At 37.1% G+C, this 17,460-nt stretch overlaps 1 protein-coding gene across 2 annotated transcripts in view; it reads left to right on the top strand.

The window, feature by feature from the left end:
- Window positions 1-1,581: 1,581 nt before the first annotated feature.
- LOC149806387 (L-threonine 3-dehydrogenase, mitochondrial-like) overlaps window positions 1,582-17,460 on the top strand; it is a 50,952-nt gene continuing 35,073 nt past the window's right edge. Inside the window, exon 1 of one of the 2 annotated variants that reach the window (XM_089952562.1) lies at window positions 1,582-1,684. The gene's annotated coding sequence lies outside the window, so the exon portion shown is untranslated. The remainder of the gene's footprint in view (window positions 1,685-17,460) is intronic. The other variant, XM_089952551.1, reaches the window with a different exon arrangement.

The following is a 17,460-nucleotide window of genomic DNA, read 5'->3' as shown; positions in this document are numbered from 1 at the left end:
GTCTTATGTAAATGCAGTACACGTATGTTTACAGACATGCAATAGATCAATAAATGAATATTGTTTGACACTGTCGTTAATTATATAATCATGCTACACATCTTCACACACTCTGAAGAAACGTCTCCTTATGGTATAATTTTTGCATTACAATTTACTTATTTGCCTCAGTACTCCAGTATGTATCACATTTAGTAATATACTAGTTTACAAATGTAAATGTTTGTTTGGTTATATTTTCATCATTTTGTTTCAAACATTATAAGCAGTATGTGTTTGGGTTGATAAAGTTGTTTTGCATTATGCCTTAGAAGAGTACGGTTTGGCAAAGGATGTTTCATCTTTATTGCAAGCCCCCCACCTGAGCCCAAACACATCCCCATTGTTTTTAAATGTCTTAAATTGAGTTGTAGATATGGAGATATTCCTATTACCAGCTACTAATGTTATAAATACCCATCCCATGTATACTATACTATTATTAAAGGACAATTTGCTTTAGGTATCTAATATGAGTCAATGTTGTGTATTACTAGTATCAAGTAATCTCTACTCGAGATAGCTGGATACCAAGACGGATGAGCACTCGACTGGGACCGCTGTGTTCCTGGTTGCGATTCTCAATTCCAGCATATCTAATGTCACATACTCAAACATTCGATATCAATGGTTTTCTCCCGATTCTCCTGTTTCCTTCGCCATTTACAAGGCATCACGGCCACATTTATACCGTAGATAATGCATTTTAAATTTATCAGGCAAGATATGTTAGAGTCTTTAAATGAAGTTAAATCTTTTAATAGTTACTAAAAGCAAATAATGGTAGTAACCTCGTTCTGATAAGATCTATTATCGGAGGTAGAATTCTCCAGATTAAGCTGATTTTAAACTAGAAGCACTTTACAAAACAAAGCAGAGCAATGGCTCGTCTACAAGGACACGTTCAAATTTACACGCATAGTAACCGCATAACTACTACCTTTAATGTTGTCAAAGACTGTGAATAGACCTTGTTGATATATATATATATATATATATATATATATATATATATATATATATATATATATATATATATATATATATATATATATATATATATATATATATATATATATATATATATATATATATATATGTGTGTGTGTGTGTGTGTATATGTATATATATGTGTGTATATATGTATGTGTGTGTGTATATATATATATATATATATATATATATATATATATATATATATATATAGTACAAACATATATAATATGTGATATGATTTAAATTTTATTTAAATTTAGAGCTGTACGATTTCTAAAAATATTAACCCTGAATGTATCAAGTACGAAATCAAACAAGGTCCCATTGACTAAGGTTTCATTACATCCTCAATTTTCATTTAATCCAAGTCAACAGGAATGTTTGTCTTTTCAGCCCTTATAAAAGCGCTTTCCTTGACTATAACATGTACAAGTTTGCCTGTAGTGAATAAATAACCTAGACATAAATGACAATTTAATGACAAACACACCTCCGGAATTCTAGAATCTAATTGGTCGATTCCGGGGGCTCTAGGATCTAATTGGTCGATTCCGGGGGCTCGACCGTGACGTTACAATCTCACTTCAGATTTGTTCGACAACGTGAAGATTGTGTTTCTAGAAATATATATTCTCCAGGGAAACATTTGGTAAGTAAATTTTCTAATTAGTCTTTTTGGTAAGATTGAAAAACGAGTGAGCATTGCTATTTGCCCCATACTTTACGGACTCCATACTTTTGTTAGTATGTGCACTCATCGGTGACCCTTTTCATTCAGTAATTCGTACAGCTTTGAACTTGACATGACACCGAATGTACACACACAAAGCTGAATACACGAAGGTTTGATACAACTACAATGCCGTATCTCTGATTAAAAATATTTTGATTATCCTCCTACAGATACTAAAATGCATGTAATTATTATTAACAAATATATTTTGTAGACAAACTTAACAAGCTTGGGCATATAAACATACCTAGTCACCTGATCGATGTACGCCAAGTAGCAGCAGTACAGCATGCACTGTAAACTGCTGAAGAAAATAATTCATTTTTAAATTGATCAATCATGAAACAAACGATACAAGCATATCTGCACACGGGTAAGCAGTTATAATTATATATCAGCGGTCTGGTAGAAACAAGAATTGAACTGACCTGAATCGTTAAAAAAAAAACCAATGTTTTTGGTGATTAGTCTAAAATGCAGTTCGACAACAGAGAAATATTAAGTACTTGAAGAATTAGAACGTTTACGTTTTTTTCTCCAACCGGTACAAACCAGTTTCAAGTGAATACATCTTGAAATAATTACTCACGTAGGTGGTGATATATTAATATTGCATTTGTTATAAGCATTGCTTAATCGACCGATCCACGACCAAAGTTCTTTATTTAAATCTCCCATAGATCTGTTGTAACTTTCGCCACAATCTGTGTGTTAACCCAGGGAACAATACACATATGTAATTCTGTCTCTCGCAACAACCTTTGCGTAAATAATTTATTACATTTCAATATTCAGATTCTATAAGAAAGATGTAACCATTTAAAAAGAAATAAAATAATCGGCCTGTTCAAAGATGTCAACCAAAAGAACTTGATTTTGTGTGTTGTTTATTTCAGTTGAAATATAAACCAGATATAAGTTAAGATCTATAATAAACATTTGAAAAACTTGTGTACACATCAGTACAAACACAAATAAACGCCACTAAAAAGGTATTAGAGCACTGTACGTTATGGACAGTGAAAGGTGTTAAAATAACAGGTGTCTTGTGGGAAGTACATTCATTTGAAAAGGTCAAACAGCTGTACTAAATAGCAAGTGATATTTGCTTTGTCAAAGGTAAGCTTAAAGCAAGCATGATGATAATATGAAAGTAGAAACGGAAGCGTTTAATGAGTTGTGAAACTTTGTAATAACTGTGCACACACAAACTAATGACTACACATGAACAAGTGTAAAAGAACAAGTCTACACTAAAAATATTTGTACCAAAAGATAAACCTCAGTCATCTTTAGCTCAATGTCAATTAATGCGTGCGTTTTAATATTTGCCCATGGAATGCTTACTTTGTGAGGAAGCCCACGTACGGCTGTTAGTATAATTCACAATTTTTGTGGGGTTTGGTTGCATAAAAGTCACACTTAAAAGAGGACTATGAAAGAAACGACATAGAGATGACTTGGGGAAAAGAATACCGTCTTGAAAAGACTGGATCACTGTACTTCGTTACAATATAATTTTAGTGTTTGGGGAAAAGAATACTGTCTTGAAAGGACTGGATCACTGTACTTCGTTACCATATAATTTTAGTGTTTGGGAAAAAGAATACCGTCTTGAAAAGACTGGATCACCGTACTTCGTTACAATATAATTTTAGTGTTTGCTGCAGAGTCATCATTCTACATACAAATGTTACAATGTACACACACTACCGATCAATGGTTAGCGTTAAGTGAGTTACAAATATTGCCTAACGATACTTTTAGACCAGGGTACTTTGAAGTGATTCTTCATTCAGCTAGAGTTAGCACTTGGTCTTGATCGTTCATGTCATACAGTCTGGTACTTGTTCTGCATTACTAACCTAAATTATACGCATATGTAATATTGTAAAGGTATCATTGAAGTGGAAATCAATAAATTACAATACCTTAATTGTTTCTGTTGTAAATGAGGTAGTATTACCGGTAAGCATAGCTTCGAATGATGTCCTAGTGATAGATACAACGAACGGGTAAATATTGACGTCACAAAAAACGCCTATACCCGAACAGACGTCGCAAAATAGTTATATTTCACACTTGTTCCGATATTCTAAAAAAGCATAGTAAAGTATCATTTGTTTCGTTTAGTGTTCATGATTTCACCACTAATATTCCCAACCAGAACTTAAATAAATGGTTAAAACAAAGAAACTGTAGTGTAACAGGTTATTTTCTTAAATTATTCTTGTCCGTCATAAAATACACGACCATTATATTCACAAGATCCAGATTTGTCCAGAGAGAAAGTTCCTTGACAGCTTAACAGTTAATTTCAGTTTTTTATATATAAAAAAACCAAATCATTTCCTTCTTTCAAAAACACGAGTTCAACTAAAGAATGGTGAAATTTATGTAAAACGGCGGCATTGGGGCTTTAAATGAGACAACAAGCAATAACTTTGACGTCACAAACAAAACATTTCCGAGAAGACATCGCAAAATATGGAAAAATGTTTCTAATTTACGCTTCACCTCTCCAAAGTGGAATATCATTTGTTTATTTTGTTTTGCTAAGTTTCTCACTCAAAACTTATATAAATGATTACAACAAAGAAACTAGTATGGAAGCCATTTTATAAAATACCTTTCTTATCTAACACTATAAATCCACGAAATTCAGATTTGTCCGGAGAGAAAATGTTCCGTTAACAAAGGTTTTCGAGAATTAGTTTATTTGATGGGTTGATCCACTGATGATTTTTGATCGTCCTGTAATCTAATTTTAGTCAAGCACTGTAGGTGATGCAATTATATCAAGTGACATTTAATAGAAAGCAAATCTTATTGTGTGTGTGTGTGTGTGTTTTGCATTTTTAAAGTAGCTTTAAAAAAAGTTCAGTCATACCGCTACGATGTCTGCAGTGTGGCAGTTTATAGTGATGTCTAGCACTGGGGCATCATGCCGCAGACACGTAACATGATCTCCCACCCAGTCACATTATCCTGACACCAGCCCAACCAGTCCTAACACTAACGTCTTAATGCTGAGCGCCAAGCGAGGCAGCTGTTAGTATCATTTTTGTACATCTTTGATATGGCTCGGCCGGGGATCGAACCCACGACCTCCCGCAGCCGAGGCGAACGCTCTAACCACTAAGCCACTGGAGTGGTTTCTTTATTATTATTATGAATGGATGCAAGTTTGTAAATTTCCGTAATATTACAAATGCAGTTTTTAAAACTTTAAATTTATCTATTTATAGCTTAATTTTTCGCACGAAGATGGTTCTCCGCTATACTGATATCTTTATTTGTCACTACTTTATTCCGGAAGCGGGAGGTCGTGGGTTTGAACCCCAGCCGAGTCATACCAAAAGACTTACAAAAATGGTACTAACAGCTGCCTCGCTAGGCGCTCAGCATTAATAGGTTAGTGTTAGGACTGGCCGGGCTGGTGTCAGGATAATGTGATTGGGTGGGACATGATGACACATGTCTGTGGCATGATGCCCCAGTGCTAGACATCACAATAAACTACCACACTGCAGAAAACTTAACGATATGACTAAAAAATTGTTGAAGCTATGTTAAAAATCACGCACACGCACACACACACACACACTACTATATTCATACCCTTTACTGGCAATTACTGATCATTTACTGGTATATTTACTGATTATTGATGCAGTGCCAAAAATCTTGCCATTAGATTGTAGGCCTGTAAGTTTGCGTGTAGATTGTAAGCCTGTAAGTTTGCGTGTAGATTGTAAGCCTGTAAGTTTGCATCATAGCTTCATATACATCTAAAGTGAAGAGCTACTTCATAGTGAGAATGAGGTTCTTACACAACAAGTTCTTGATCAGCTCATAGTGTCCCAAATTCTGCCCTGATGAAGTAGATTTTTTTCCCACGCAAATCCGGAAACAATAATTTCCTCGAAAAATTATGTACATACTTTGTACTCGTCTTTCTAGGATACTATTCTAGAGGATGCCAACAATATAATTTATGTGAAAAATAACTTTAGGTCCGCTTACAGGTTAAGAAGGATAATGAAATTAAATTATGATTCTGTTTAAAGTTATGGCATAATCAGTATAATATGTGTTATCTAAATATAAATGTCATGGTTTGTGTACGATATGGATTCAACATACAAATATTGCCTTCTTCCAGAGGATATCATTTATGATAATTAGCAAAATAAGTGTCTACATGTAAACCGCTTGCACAATGGACTTCGGAAAATCATCATTCGGACTGGATACAATTGCGTCATGTATTTAGAGTCTGACTCCATACGTAACATCGCGAATGCTGATAGGGTTTACTATTTCAGACTTGCTGTTGATGGTGACTGTGGGGTCAGCAGTGACTCTTAACATCCGGTCATTCAACAGACGTAAATTAAATACACTTATGTTTGAAATAACCACAGTGCCGTATCCAAAAACCATCACTTGAACAAGATACAGTCGCTTAGTGCAGTTAATGACTGCTTTCATACTTAACTTGCAAATGCTGATAAATGTTCGCTTTGTCAGTTTGAACTTATAGTCTCTGGCGTGTTTTTGTCGACAACAACGACAGATTATCTCCCATTGCGAAACTCTTCGTTATCAATACATACAGATAATAGGGTTAATTATTGGCATAATTAAGAACTAATAGGTTAATTTTCTTCCTCAAAACTTATTACCAAGCAGATCTGCCTGCTTGATGCTAAAGTAATGCCACCCATTGATTTGACTGGTTGTTAATAATATTATTTTACGTTTTCTTTATATCGCGTGTTGTCAGGATGGCAGTACACGACATATACAATAAATGAAACAGAGAAAGTCAGGCCAGCTTGATATTGCATGGCCTATGAGTATCATCATCATGCACTGCTACTCCATCTTTTGTAAAATTTACGCTGAATATATTTTATCTTGTTGTAAATGGTATTTGACTGTTACTGTAAAACTTTATAACGCCTGCTCCAGGTACCGTGTCATTGCTTTCCATCAAAACGTCTTTCCTTAACCCTGTAAAATGTTACAAATGTTACCATCTTAACAATAAAACTTGTCTAGCAACAAGCACGCAGATTTTCCACAAACCTTCCTTAGTAACAATTGGTGCTACCCTATATATCAATGTCTCAATTTGGTACTTAGCACTCAGCGGGTTTAACTCAGATCTGGCAAATTTGTTTTAGAGAAACGCAAATGCTTGGTGGTTATACGATCACGAAGACACTGGCATACTGGGGTGTCTTCGTCTGGAATTAAGTTCACATTTGAGTGACAAGATCTGCAATCGAACAGGCAGAGTGGTGAATCAAATGTTGCTATGCACTCAGCTACCTTTTGGTGAGAGTAGGGTACACATGACGGTAGCGTGACCTGTTTTTGAACGTCTGATTTGATCAGTAGTGAATTGAATGACTGTACTTTATACAAAGTCGCCCTTTGAAGTTTGATATTTTGCTGACAAAGAATATGAGGTTTGTTGATTATCTGGTTTGCCTAATTAAATCTACAGCAGAATTTGCCACTTTTTGAATAAGCACTGTAGCTTTCGAAATTTAGAATATCAATTTTAAAGTGGGGAATCAGAACAAGCACTATGTGTTCAAGAAATGGAAGAATAATAAAGAATCCTTTTCTGAAGGCACGAGTTGTTTTGCTTTTATTTTATTTTCGTTAATTATTTTTTTTTTGGGGGGGGTGTCTGCTTTGTTAAGCTTGGTTGATTTCTAGTCATACATTATTGAACGCATTATTTACAAGAATGAAGAGTAAAAAGGACAGTCAATATTATTTCAACTTTAAATGTTTCCACCCAATACTACATTTCCCGCGATTTTTTTTATTTCGAAATATGCTTAATTTGGGGGGTAGGGGGGAAATCGTCACCTAACCTCGTGTAACCAAACTCTCATTTCATTGTAAGACATCAACGCAAGAGTGAAAGTGATGAGAAAGACTTGAAACAGTTTTGTATAATGCCTAAAAGAATCTAGGGAAATATATGGTCGAATCGCTTACTGATCGCTGATTTATCAATCAACCAGTGTTATAGAGTTAGTACCTTTCCATATAATATTCCCTAGATTGGGTTCCCGGGTGGTCAAGGAGTCTAAGGCACTCGCCATAACAGATCAGAGACATCTCACCTCTCTCTGCGTGGGTTCGAGTCTCATCTTGGCCAACGCTGGTTGTTGTTGCTGTTGTATGTTTTAACGCCATTTTTCAGCACAAGATAGGCTATACATGGCGGTCAGTATTAATGGTGGAGGAAGAACCCAGGAAATCCCCGGAAAGAACCACCGACCCTCGAGAAGCTACTGGCAAGCTTTCTCACATACCCACATTGGCCGAAGCCAACGCTGGTATGTGATAATCTTGCCAGTACTTTCCCGTGGGTCGGTGGTTCTTCTTGGTGTTTTCACTAAGTCCTTAATACTCAAAATATACTTGACGCCATCAATGTCATATTGTGTGCTAAAAATGGCTTGAAATAAAAATCAAACAAACAAACAAACAAAACAAAACAATAGCTTAGTTTTTTTAAGAACAAAAGGAAAGGTTTTCTATATAGTATGTACATGCATTGTGAATGCTTGAGAATGGGATGGCTCGTTTACACTAGCATGAATGAAGCAAAATACCAGTCCTAACCACCTCGGCTATTTCTGCGAAACAAATATATATACCTCGGATGTATGTCGGCGCAGTGACCTACAGAAAAAAATCATAATTTGTTGCATGAAGATTTCTCCGCCCAGAAAGAAGCAACTTTTTAAGTAAATTATGCTTCTCCGAGAATACTTATCCAATCACATTACGCTAGGAATATTAGCCTGCTACGTCACGAATCCGGGCCAACGAAAATATATTCCCATCTCACAGACAAAGAGAAATAATTCTTGCCAATTACCTTCCCTTGACAACTCCAGGTATCACTAGTTTTTAACTGAACGATATACGAAGATGTTCGCATGATGATATGTTGGGAGGGTTTCTAAGTAACGTGATTGGGTAAGTATTACACTGGACAACAAATTTTTACAAAAGTCATGTTACTGAAATAAAATTAGTCAATTCTTATCAATTTGTATGTGCTGAACACGAATATGACAGTCAAATTGCAAAATTGGCTCTAGTTTTTTTGTAATCTGCAAGAAATTAATGTTTACATAACGAAATGCATTCCAATAGTAAAAGGTCAACTGTAATAGCCTACCTATAAAAAATCAAGTCATTGACTACATCTTAGATTTCTTCGCCTGTCTCTTGTACAGCTGTTCGGGAGCATCTCTGAGGAGTGTCCAGCAGTAGTCAGCCAGCATTGTAGTGGACCATTTTCCCTGGTATCTTTGTTCCATTGTTGCGATATCTTGATGAAAACGTTCGCCGTGTTCATCACTAACAATACCACAGTAGCTAGGAAAGAAATCCAAATGGGAATGAAGGAAGTGAATCTTTAGAGACATATTGCAGCCAAGTTTCTTATACTTCATCAACATGTCTTCTACTAGTTCCTTATAGTTTTCTGCCCTAACATTTCCGAGGAAGTTTGTAGAAACTAGGCGAAAAGCATTCCATGCTTGTTTCGCGTCACCTTCCAGCAAGTTGTTGAACCGGTCATCTTTGAAAAGCTCTCGAATCTGAGGACCCACAAAAACTCCCTCTTTAATCTTTGCTTCGCTGAGTCGAGGGAATTTTTCATGCAGGTATCGGAATGCTGGCAAAGTCCGGTCAATGGCTTTCACGAAGTTCTTCATCAAACCTAGTTTGATGTGAAGGGGTGGTAGCAAGATTTTCTGAGCCTCAACCAGAGCTGGGTGTTGGATATTCTTCTCTCCAATGGCTACATTCTGCCTGTGAGTCCATTCCTTCCTCATGTAGTGCATTTCCCTTGCTCGGCTATCCCACTCGCATAAGAAACACATGTATTTTGTATATCCTTGCTGCAGTCCCATTAAAAGGGCAACTACCTTCAAATCACCACAGAGGTGCCAGCTGTACTTGTTATACTCAATGGAATTCAGTAGCTGCCTTAAGTTATCGTATGTCTCTTTCATGTGGACAGCATACGCTACTGGAATTGATGGAAGAATGTTTCCATTGTGCAAAAGCACAGCCTTGAGACTCAGTTTCGAAGAGTCCACAAATAGTCTCCATTCTTGTGGGTCATGAGTGATTTTTAAAGCATTCATGAGGCCCTCAATATCGGAACAGAATATCAGATTACTTTCCTTTCTGAAGAAAGGCTCCAATTGCTGGTGGCGCTTTCGATATGCAGTAATTGTGACATCTTCTTCTAGAAGATTCCATTGTTGGAGTCTTGATCCTAGCAATTCTGCCTTGTTCTTTGATAAGTCTAAATCACGAATCAGGTCATTTAGTTCTTCCTGTGTTATTCTGTGTGGGGTTGATGATGCACCACAGTGAAAATCTGGATCACTGCATGCTGATGGACCAGGAGAAGAACAGGTCGACTCACCTTTGTCTTCGTCAGATGAATCAAGAGAATATTCTGCTGGAGGTTCTGGAATAGGAAGTCCCTCACCATGTGGAACTGGTCTCAATGCAGACGGAATGTTTGGGTAGACTATTCTCGACTTCTTTCGCTTCGTTATTCCGCCGGAAAGAGGAGGAACCAAGCAGAAGTAACAGTCATTTAGGTGGTTGCTTGGCTCTCTCCACACCATTGGGACTGCAAACGGCATTGATGACCTTTTGCAATTCAACCACTGTGAAAGCTGTGTTGTACATGTAGCACAGCATATATGCGGAGCCCAAGGCTTGTCTTGGTCACCAACCTTGCATCCGAAGTAAAGATGATATGCCTTCTTCACTTGAGAATTGATACTTTTCTTCTGGTTGGCAAATGTCACTTCCCCACAAATATAGCAAAAATTGTCCGCGGTATTAACACACTTTCGAGGCATTACTGTTCTTTATTGTACGTAAATGGATAAAATAATAAGTTTTATGTAACAGTAGCTTGAACTGTCGCGCACAACGTCTAAAATATTTTAAATGCTGAACCTATCTGATTGGGCTTTATATAGTACACTGCTTACGTCAGCTTCAGCAGCCGCCTGGCATTAGTATAATAGGCCTACACATGTATAGTACACTGCTGACGTCAACTTACTTCAGCAGCCGCATGGCATTAGTATTGCATTGCATCAGAAAATGATGCAATCAACTGTGGATGATGTGAGCATGATGGTATTATGCAATGTTACATCATTATTCCGGATGTTGCTGCAGTCCTACTGGAGAAATTTACACAGTGAAACATAGAAAATGAGGTATATGAATATCTTCAAAACGAGAGCCAATACAAATTTTTCACGGTTATATTCGTGTTCGGCACACCAAAATACTACAGATTAGGGCCTTTTCAAGTCAGTAATGATTTCACTGTTGACCAGTGTTATAGGAGAAACATAATTTACTGAAATATTTCCTTTTTCCTTCAAATACGCTCCCCAATCACATTATATTAGGAAAATGGGTAATGAGAGGACGGAATGCTGAGCATCCGACGAAGACATCGGGCATCCTTCTAGGGAATGATTGTTGGATTCCCCATGCGAGCGAAAATCCGTTCTCCTAACTACATAAGCAACACCGCCTAGGGTCACATGATCTGTGCCCTTACATACGGTTGAGAAGATAAATATTGAAGTCTTACCTACAAAATTTTACTGACGAATGTTTATTTTTTTAATTGGGTCTGGTGGCTGTCTGTGCTGCCGCCACTGGACCTGCCAGATAAGAACTCGAGAAGGTTGACTCTGCATGCCGGCCAACAGCAATGTTACGTTTGAACGTGAGGCTCATTGAGATCACTCGAATCTCATGAGCGGTAATCTTCATGAGGCGACCCTGAGTACTCCGAGCGCATAATCCCATTCAACCACGAGACAAGGGCTTGAGGGGTGATATATTTTCCGGCTTTCACCCGAAGAAAGAGGGGTTTGCCCGTACCATGGCCTGACTTTGCAAGTTTCAAGTAGAGCTTGAGTGCGTAAACAGGATCCTGCATGGTTGTTGCTCTCGATATATCGATGGAAGAGAGACAGCGAATGATTACTCTTTGGTTACCGACAAACGATAACCTATTTTTGTCTACAAAACCTGGCTGTGTCTAGAAGACCATCGAACCATCCGAGTTGAAATGAAGATAGTTAGAGTCGACTGAAAGAGCATGTATCTCGCAACCCTGCCTGCAGAAGCTAAAGCTTTCAGGAAATATGTTTTGTATGAGAGTGAATTTAGCGAAGAGCAGGGTAAAATTTCAAATTTCTTTTAATCAAGCCATGTTAAAAATCCAGAACAGATTCCATTATGGGAACAGAGTTAGAGATTTGAGATCAAAATTGGCTAGAGAATCAGATCTTGCCCAATATCGCATCATTGATCTCTTTAATTTTGGCCGATTCAGGGTAGAGTCGGAAGGACGGCGTCTCTACCTCTTCGCTGAAATATACCGATGCTTTAACTTTATCGTCTCAAGTAGCGATAGGGGGTGGAAGTCATTCTGAAGTGGCCAACACCTGATACATTGTCTCGACTACGGCTTTAATAATGAATTCAGTCATTCCATGATCGAATCAGGATATGATTGATTTGACGGAGGTTCGTCACACTCACTGTGTTGAGACCCTTTCTGGGTCCGATTGCTGCTTTGAATAAGGTCATGCCGGGTGGCACCGATGACCCCGGTTGGTCGTCTTTGAAGATGTCACTAGCTGTCTCTTGTGGATAAACAGTGAACATTCTTAAGTCCGGCTTTGCCGAAAATGTCGCCCGGATGATGCTGGTATAGAAGATGGTCCTGCTATCAATGGTACCGGCCTCTCCAAAGGTCTGGCTGGACGGACATATTTCTCACTGGCATCTTCAGAATAGTAATGGTAAGTAAGTTGCCAACGTTGCGGCTAGACGGACAGATCTTTCACTAAGATCCCCATGTATCAACTAAAAGGTCCCCAGGCTGAGACGGCTGGACAGCCGTAATGGTGAGTGTTATTATGAATTGGATCCAGTGTATCCGGTACAAGCCACCATGCGCCCTGACTTGCAGGACACAAGACCATGCTCTGACATGCGAAGGGGGAGGGGGTTTACGCCCACTGGGCTGCCTAAAATTGGGGGAATACTCCCCCAATGAGTCAGAAAAAGGTGCGAAAGTAAGCGAGGAAAAAGGGGTAAAAAAAATTCCTGCTGTTAGGAGTTGCGTCGTCGTCGTCTCCTCCCTTGCCGCTGATGTGACTGTGGACGACGGTTGCAAAGAATGAACTGTGGGTGTGGGGGCAGCGTTTCCTAAAAGACTCACAACAGAGTTTGTCTTAGGATGTATAATGAAGACGTTAACGCTCTCCTTCCTCGACTTACTGGGTCTTTACTTCCTTAAAGCCCAGTCTTTCTCTAACCATGCATTGCATACGCTCTATAGCGTCGACGATGTACATTTTGTACACACGATACAGGAGTCGTGGTTGTCCTCCTTTGCTTTGAATTTTTTGCACTTAATGCATTTGGATGAGGTCCCCACTCAAATGACACAAGAAAAGAAAAACTAACTCGCTATATTACTAACAGAAAAGATAAACTAGTGTCATGTTTAGATGCCTTATAGTTGAAGCTTTGAAAATATGTATTCGCGCCTTTAGTTAATATTTCTTTGCAACCAATAGCATATTATAAACTCACTAATACCATCTCTGTTACTAACCGATTAAGCGAAATAATCAAAGTCGCGGTAACTCAGATGACAACATGCAGTCGTGTAACGTGGTTTAAAATAAACAAAATCCATAAAGTTGAGAAATTCAGATACGTAGGCATACGTTCAGATACACACATATACATGCATTCGGATACATACATGGACATGCATTCAGACACACATATGCATGCATTCAGATACATACATATGCATGCATTTAAATGCACACATAATACATGTATTCAGATGCACACATAGACATACATTCAGATATACACATACATGCATTCAGATACATAGATAGGCCTGCATTCAGATACATATACATGCATTCAGATACATACATAGACATGCATTCAGATACATACATATACATGCATTCAGATACAAACATAGACATACATTCAGATACATACACATACATGCATTCAGATACATAGATAGGCCTGCATTCAGATACATATACATGTATTCAGATACATACATAGACATGCATTCAGATACATACATATACATGCATTCAGATACAAACATAGACATACATTCAGATACATACACATACATGCATTCAGATACATAGATAGGCCTGCATTCAGATACATATACATGTATTCAGATACATACATAGACATGCATTCAGATACAAACATATACATGCATTCAGATACATACATATGCATGCATTCAGACACACTCATAGACATGCATTCAGATACATGCATAGACATGCATTCAGATACAAACATATACATGCATTCAGATACATACATATGCATGCATTCAGATACACACCTAGACATGCATTCAGATACATGCATAGACATGCATTCACATTTATACATATTCATGCATTCAGATACAAACATAAACATGCATTCAGATACAAACATAAACATACATTCAGATACAAATATATACATGCATTCAGATACATACATATGCATGCATTCATATACTCATATAGACATGCATTCAGATACACACATAGATATGCATTCAGACGCACACCTAGACATGCATTCAGATACACACGTAGACATGCATTCAGATACACACGTAAACCTGCATTCAGATACACACACAGACATGCATTCAGATACACATATAGACATGCATTCAGATACACGTAGACATGCATTCAGTTACACACGTATACATGCATTCAGATGCACTGATAGACATGAATTCAGATATACATAGACATGTATTCAGATACACATAGACATGTATTCAGATACACATAGACATGCATTCAGATACACACACAGACATGCGTTCAAATACACATACACATGCATTCAGATATACACGTAGACATTGATTCAGATACGCATATAGACCTGCATTCAGATACACACATAGACATGCATTCAGATACACTGATAGACATGCATTCAGATACACACATAGACATGCATTCAGATACACACATAGACATGCATTCAGATACACGTAGACATGCATTCATATACACACATAGACATGCATTCAGATACACACAAAGACATGCATTCAGATACACACGTAGACATACATTCAGATACTTACATATACATGCATTCAATTACATACATATGCATGCATTCGGATGCACACATAGACATGCATTCAGATGCATACACAGACATGGATTCAGATACACATACATGCATTCAGATACACACATTGACATGCATTCAGAAACATACATACACATGCATTCAGATAAATAGATAGGCCTGCATTTAGATACACACATATACATGCATTCAGATACATACATATACATGCATTCAGATACACTCATAGACATGCATTCAGATAAATACATAGGAATGCATTCAGATACATAAATGTACATGCATTCAGATACATAAATGTACATGCATTCAGATACATACATATACATGCATTCAGATGCACACATATACATGCATTCAGATAAATACATAGGAATGCATTCATATACACACATATACATTCATTTAGATATATCTACATATACATGCATTTAGATACACATATATACATTCATTAAAATACATACCTAGACGTGCATTCAGATACATACAAAGACATGCATTCAGATACACGCATAGATGTTCATTCAGATGCACACATATACATGCATTCAGATGCACACATATACATGCATTCAGATGCACACATATACATGCATTCAGATACACACATATACATGCATTTAGATACATACATAGACATGTATTCAAATACACACATAGACGTGCATTCAGATACACATATAGACATGTGTTCAGATACAAACATAAACCTGACTGTGCTCATATACAAACATTAGACATGGATTCGGAAGAAGAAGAAAAAGTATATATGTATATGTGTGTGTGTGTGTGTGTGTGTGTGTGTGTGTGTGTGTGTGTGTGTGTGTACACATTCAGATACGTACCCTGCGCTGTACAGTCGTCGCTAATTTAAGAATGCAAATCATTTTTGGGGGAAAATAGGCACCAGGACAGAAGACTTTTCAGTCATTTTATCGTAGGATGAATTTCTCCAAATATTTTCGGGTGTTTCTGTTGTTATTTTGTTTTAATGAATCTAAATGGCGCCCACCCATGGTATATCAATACTATCTCTATATATGTTTCCATGACGCAGGCTATTCCATGCCGTGTTTTGAAAGAAAGTCGCATTAATATATCGATTTGCACTTGGGTAGAAAGATTTACAAAGTGGCTAGGACCAGGTTGAAAACTTGGCATGGGCAAAAAAATGGGTATAGATTATTGTTTGGTAATTCATAGTTAGTGGATTTCTCTGGCTAATATACTAATGTTTTGTTTTATATTTTGTTTTTATCTTTTCCTTTTTCTTTTTTTATATATTTGTTGGTCTTCTTACTCAAAAGCAAGCATTTAATTAAATAGAAGTATATTACAGGCGTTTATTACAGTATAGTTTTACCTTTGCAGACATTGCAGAAAACACTGCAATGGCGTTATATCTGAAGGTTATTCAAGGGCAAATGCTGAACATAAACCACTCAGTCTCAGTTAATATGAGAGGGCAGGGCGTGGGTTATCACTAAGACATAGAAATTATGTGGGAACTAATGACCCGCCAAAAACCGTACAAAACCAAACCAAATCGATATAAATAAGTACATGACGCAATATCAAATGGAGATTATGCAAGTATTGGCATTCTTCCTGGCATCATACCAAATGATTGCATTAAATATCATTATACAGAAAACTTCGACATAAAACCTGTTAAGATCTTAAGACAATTACCTTAATATATGTATCTTTAATTGTATTTTGTTTAGGAACCCTGACTAATTGATTAATCGTTGAGAACAATTGCCTCGTGGTTATCCCCACAAAACGTCTAAGCACCAACGCTCTTTTCCAAATGCGGTACACGTGCGTTTGCAGACGTTCAGTAGATAAATAAAGGAATGCACAGTGCACACGAAATCAGATACATATCCAATAGACGAAGAGAGCAAAAATACTGAAAATAGTGTCCACCGAGGGATTGACGGCAATGTGCCAGACAGACATATAAACAGAGTATAGATAAATATTTAGATGGTAATGTAGATACCTACCGTAAGCATAATAAGTTTGCCTACACCTACACCAAATCCAATTTTACTACCGACGCTGTCGATAGTACTTCAATGAATATGGTCAGTTTCTGTCGGGAATCAAAGATTCCGTTACACATCTGGATGAGTTTGAAAACCTTGTCATGATATAATTTTGCTTTACAATTTACTTATGATTCTCGGCATTCCATAATATCTTCTAGTTAATAATATACTAATTTCAAAATGCAAATATTTACTTGCTTGTATTTTTATCATTTTGTTTAACGATTATAAGCATTGTGTGTGTTTTGGTTGATACGTTGTGTTACATTTTCACATAAAAAGTTTTCGATAATTGGACCTCGCTCTGTGAAAGAAAAGGACGGTCTGGTAAAGGATTTGTCATCT

This window comes from Sinohyriopsis cumingii, chromosome 1 (genome assembly GCF_028554795.1).
Source record: "Sinohyriopsis cumingii isolate HCF-2022 chromosome 1, ASM2855479v2, whole genome shotgun sequence".
Classification (NCBI taxonomy): domain Eukaryota; kingdom Metazoa; phylum Mollusca; class Bivalvia; order Unionida; family Unionidae; genus Sinohyriopsis; species Sinohyriopsis cumingii.
The sequence above is the reverse complement of the archived record's forward strand: the minus strand, read 5'-3'. Positions and strand labels throughout refer to the sequence as shown.